Below are 6,133 nucleotides of genomic sequence, written 5' to 3'. Positions count from 1 at the left end.
CTCTCTCCGAATCATCGAGCATTTCGTCGCGCGGCAGACAAGCGGTGAAGAGGCGAGGAAAAGCGGTGACCTCGTAATTTCCAGGGGATTGCAATTTTCCCCGGGTGGCGGAAACGCTTAAATTCCTCCCGGCCATTAATGCCATACGTTCTTTCGGCCTCGTTATGAATATTCTCACCTGCGCGCACGTGCGGCCGCCGCGCGTCGCGTTTCCCCTATTGAAAAAAAATCGCGCGGGGACCCGCGCGTCGCGCGAATTTTAATTCCGTCGCGAATTTATTGCATCGCCCAACCTCTGCCCCGACGGCGGGCACGGCCGCGCTTAAATCCGCGGATATGTTAATTTCCCGCGACCACGGTCTTGTTTGTTTATGTAAACCGGGCGGTTCCTCGCGAAACTTTTGGACGGGGAAGAAACGGGGGAATTCCGCGGCGAGACTTTCGCGACAATGAAAGGGCGAATTCTGCGACAGGGGAGTGCTTGTTAATATTGTTGGGTTCCACTTGGTTATTGCCCCCCTCCCTCCTTTTCTCTTCGTAATAAATGTTTTATACTATGAGATAACTTTTTATACTAAGAAATAGCTTGATATAGTACAAAATAGTTTTTCATACTACATAATAGTTTCTTATACTGAAAAATAGTTTTTTTATACTAAGAAATAGTTTGTTATAGTACAGAATAATTTTCCATACTACAAAATAGATTTTTATACTAAAAGATAGTTTTTCATACTACAAAATATTTTTTCATAGTAGAAAATAGTTTCTCTTACTACAAAATAGTATTTTATACGAAGAAACAGTTTGTCATAGTACAAAATAATTTCTCATACTACAAAATAGATTTTTATACTAAAATATAGTTTTTCATACTAAAAAATAGTTTTGCATACCGAAAAATACTTTTTCAATTCTACAGAATTATTCAAAAACGTCGCGTCAACGAACATAGTAATTACCACACTAACCCCATAAACCAAAAGATGGCACATAGAGATTTCAAAGAATAATCAAAATCATTAAATTAGTCTAACCTAAAAAAATTACTGTTCTACAGACTCTATATATTAAACCTTTGCACTCGAGTGGCGACTCTGACGCGCCACTGCCAATTGTTACATCACGTTCCAAAATAACATTTCTATTACAAAAACTTACATTTAAAAAATTATTAAGAGTGTTACAGATCTTGTATAAGTTGCAAGATTCAATTTCAATCGAACATAACCTCTTTACCTTGTAAAATGAAAATGCTACATGTCGGAAACGTCACGTTGGAATTACAGTTAAAATGGCTTCGAGTGCAAAGGGTTAATAATATATACATCAATGAAACCATCGCGTGTAAGACGAACTCTACAGTCTCGCCGGAATTACGCAACATAAAATACTATTAACACAAACCATAAGGTACCGCAAGGTACTTTCGCCGACGATATTTCGGCCATAAAAAGCGCGCGACTTCTGCCGTTCTTCCTTTCAGCCATAGAATCGCGCGCGATGGAATAAAAAAAAAAAAACGACGGCGCCGCATAGAGACACAAGCGTCGAAAATTACGCGTACGCGCCGCGATATACGCTTCGCATGCCGGCCATAGGGGCGGAGGAGGGGTGGGAGGGAACACGATACACAATTGGCCCTCTCCCCTACCCGATCCGGTCGGGACAGAGAACGTCTGTCCCCGAAATTTTTTCCAATTTGTTCGATCCGTTTTTTGGAACCGGCGCATGTTCAATCCCGATGAATTTGTCAAATACTATACCGCCCCGGTGTTTGCGTTACATTCCCGGCCCGGCGCGATTGAATTTGCGGAAGGACTCTCTCCGACAACATTTTTTACGCTGCCCGCACACCCCCGCCCACACACGCGCGCACACGAACACTAAAACGCATTCGCACATATTCGCATATACATTCGCCAGAGGCTTCCCAGTTTCGTTCGCTGGTATTCGCCGGATTTTTAGCGACCAAGACACAACCTCCCTCATCCCCCCCCCCCTTCCCTGTCGCGAGACACGATAAACGGTAATTTGTAACGCGTCCGGTTTTAAGCTACTTCGAAATTTTATCGGTTTAATTCGCGCGCGCTCGCTCGCGAGCACGACGATATAATATCGAATGATATCGCTCGGTCCTCGATTTATTCGATGTTAATCCGATTACGATATAAATGTTACAACCGGCTGTCTATATCCGCGCCCCCCTCCTCGCCGCCGCCGCCCCGTATATTATCCAAAGTTGATTCATCGTGCCCCAGTTTTCCGGCAACGGGAGGAAAAACCGCCGGCGAACACGGCAGCGGGGAGGGGGACGAATGGAAACGGATACCGTACTAAACTGTACATAGCGTGTTTAATGCTTCGTCAAGTGAATCCGATTCTTTCGGACACGTTGCTGGGGTGATGTTATTGAAATATTTTTCCTTCGTACGGGAACCGTGTTGTACGAAGGTTTTCAAGCCTTTTATCGGAGCGTGTAACGAAGATTTAAAGATGCATTTTGGATGCAACATTTTTTGACATTTTGTTCTTTTTTGTCATTCTTTGTAATAGCGAAATTAAGGAGTTTATGAATCAATACGTTTATTTTATCGAAATATTGGTATTAGTTGTATTATTATAGTAATAGTATTAATTGTACTATTATAGCAGTAGTATTAATAGCCTTGTTGAAGTAGTAGTATTAATAGCATTATTATAGCAGTAGTATTAATACCATTATTATAGCAGTAGTATTAATAGCATTAATATAGCAATAGTATTAATAGTATTATTATAGTGATAGCATTAATAGTATTATTATGACAGTAGTGTTAATAGTATTATTATAACAGTAATATTAATAGTATTAATATAGCAGTAGTGCAAACAGTATTAATATAGCAGTAGCGCAAACAGTATTATTATAGCAGTAGTACTAACAGTATTATCATAGTAATAGCATTAATATTATTATTCCGCGCCTGAATTTACTTAAATATTAATAACAAGTGATTAGAACAGAATAACATCCACATTAAATAAATTATTCCTAGTAATATCCATCGCGAGTCGGGCTCGTCAAAGTACGGTTAAATTCCCCTAATTCGTCGAAATATCGTACAAACCGTCGACGAGACGCGCGCCCTCCGTAACGGCGCCGGTTTTCCAGCCGCGTCGCCGAATTCCGCGAATCGCCGGCTATTAGTGTCCCTTGGTTTAGCATCGATTAATCGGCGCGGAGAACGAGAGTATAACGTTTTGTGGTCCGGCGTAACGAGCATCGGGACCGGATTATTAAACAGCGAGGCTAGTTTTCGGTAATTAACTAAGGAACAATAAGCGGACGACGGAACAATAGGAAATCGCGTTTAAATAAAGCGCGCGCGCGCGCGGCCGGCCGCCGGCCCATTGTGCCGACGGATTTTCTCGTGTAATCTCGATTGTCGTTGCGAAATTCCGGGTATTAATCACTCGTACAGCTTCGAACGCCATTATTCCGGGATATACCTGTATGGCGGTGGGGGCCGGCTCTTTGTCGCCGAGATTGGTTTATAATTTCGATTGTTCGCCTATCAGTTCGAGATATTCTAAGCGAGGAACTGCCCGGCACTGTTCTGCTCTCTGCCGGCGGAGTTATGCTCGCGCAAGGATGTTTTAAAAATGACCGTTGGAATCGCCGAATTTTTGGCGAAGACAAAAGTCTTGGGGGAGGACAAAGGACTGGGTGAAAATTAGGCCGGACGCAAACCGGGTCTCGAGGAAAATTAGGGAACTTGGAAAATGGCGGTGTCTGGGTCAAGGTGAAAATGATTCTAGGATTTTTGAAATACATTTTAATCGAAGCTAGTATTTAGAAATTAAAATATGGTTTAAGAGGTTTAAATTAGACTCTTAATTAACTAGTGGAAACTAGAAACATTAAAAATATTGAAAATAGTGATCTTATCTACCATTTAATATTATATTATATACTCGCGTTAACGCTACAAGTCGATGCCATAGAACTTAATATATAAATTCCAACTAAATTAACTTTACTAAATTACTGTTACTTTAATTTTAAGAAATTTGTTAGACTACTAACGCAGAAGACAAAGCGCTCAATGATGCTCTGGTTATTACTCTCTCACTTTATTTTGATGACGATGATCGAGAGGCTAAATAGTCGATGATCGAACACCGGAAAAGTCGAACGAGTTTCCGTCAAAAACTGTCGCCGAAACGGAACCATTTGAGAGCGCGCCGCGTCGAAACGGCGAAAAATAGAAAGCAAATGGCCGGTACGAGAGAATCATCTCTCTCTCTCTCTCTCTCTCTCTCTCGCGCGCGATATTTGTGGCTCGCTTATCGAGTCCGCGTAATCGCGGAGTCTCGCCAGGCCGATATCGAGATATTCGGATATTTCCTTGTGCACGGCGACGAAACAAGCCGACAATTATTGGACGGGGCTTGCTCGACCGTGCCAACACTCTTCGGCCGTTTCCCCCCGGCGAAAAATGAAGCGGCCGGATGAATAGCGTTAACCGGATGGCACGAGAAATTCGAGGGACGAGTAATTATTGATAGCGGAGTCGCGGTTCTTGCCGGCCCTTGAAATACGGCGGACGCCGCGTTCCGATGCTTTTTGTCCCGGCACGGATTTCTGCTATTTACTAAAACGAGATCCCCCGTCTACTGTTATATCATCGAACGTTGTTATCGAATATTTTAATCGTGTACGGCCGTTTCGATCGAACTTTTTTGCGATCGTTGTAAACGAAGCGATCGGCTATGATCGGGTTGTTATCGGATCTCAGCGTTGAAAAATTAGAGAATTGTAAATGAATTATTGGCGGCAGTGATTATTAATAGGAGAAGCAATTTTTTATGATTAATAGTTTGTGCTCCGTTGTTTCTTCTGAGGGGTTGTTAAAGTTTTTTAGCGATTGCAAAACGGAATATGATGCAATTTCTAGGATATATAATTATATATATATATATACGAGGTTATGTCAAAGTTATGTTAAGGTTATGTCACGATTATGTCGAGTTCCCGAGGTTATTTAGAGTAATTTTCTCCTTAGCGAAAATGCAATCCGCGGCTTTGTTTAAGAATTATTAACGAAAAACAGTAGCCAATGAGAGGCGAGCATGCAAACTTTCAACGTGCTACCATATACACATATTATACATATAAAATATATAACAATCCCTTGGGAAGTAATTTTTGCGAAGAAAGAACACGTCTATTAACATCTTCGTTGAACCATAATCTGAATAATAAATAAGCTATTCGCAACATGAAGAAAATAAAACAATTCCATCGCGAGGCTTTTCTGAGACATAAAAAGAACACTTCACACATAAAACAATAAATCCACTTTAAACAACAAATATCACCTACTAATTTCGCACTAAAAAAAAGGAAGGAACTTGTGAGACACCCTAATAATTACAGTAAACATTTTCGCACATCGGTCGCCATTTTTATTTCGTCGGGAATAGCAATGGCGGCTGGTTTCCTCGCTATGGAGATTTCCGAGTAAATTCCGTGGCGATGGCCGCCGAAATTTTGGCAGGATAGTGGCCGGTATTTAGAGAGTGTCGCTCTGTTAATAGACACGGCGAGATAGAGAGAGAGAGAGAGAGAAGGAGAGAGAGCGTTAAGGGCTGCCGCCCTCGGATGACACACGCGCGAATAATCATCGCGGCGTGGAACAGCGACGCGCGCGCGCGGGGCCAGAAAACCGCGGCGCGGAGACGATATTTCATTAGGTCGGGGTCTCGGCGGTCGAGTGCTTTTATTAAAAAGCGCGGTCGTACAAAAAAAAAATGGAAGGCCGCGGTGGGGATTTATGCCCGAGAAAATCGGGGGAAATTCGCGATCGCCGCGCGGCGGGTCGGACTCACGTTTTTTCCTCGTTTTGCCGTCGCGGCGAGCCGCGAATCGAAATTACGGACACGCGTCTTTTGCAACTTCTCAGTCGCTTTCGATTAAATGTTCGCGATCCCCTTACCTATTTGCTCTACCCATGCCCTGCGGAATAAAATTCGAACTTATGAACGCCCCGCGATAATTAGAAGCGTTTAGGGTCTTATTTAATTAGATCTTTTTGACGTAATTTTTAAGGTCGTTTTATTCGAGTACGATGAATCTCAGAAAATAATT

The sequence above is a fragment of the Augochlora pura genome, chromosome 8 (assembly GCF_028453695.1).
Source record: "Augochlora pura isolate Apur16 chromosome 8, APUR_v2.2.1, whole genome shotgun sequence".
NCBI classification, from domain to species: domain Eukaryota; kingdom Metazoa; phylum Arthropoda; class Insecta; order Hymenoptera; family Halictidae; genus Augochlora; species Augochlora pura.
The sequence above is the reverse complement of the archived record's forward strand: the minus strand, read 5'-3'. Positions refer to the sequence as shown.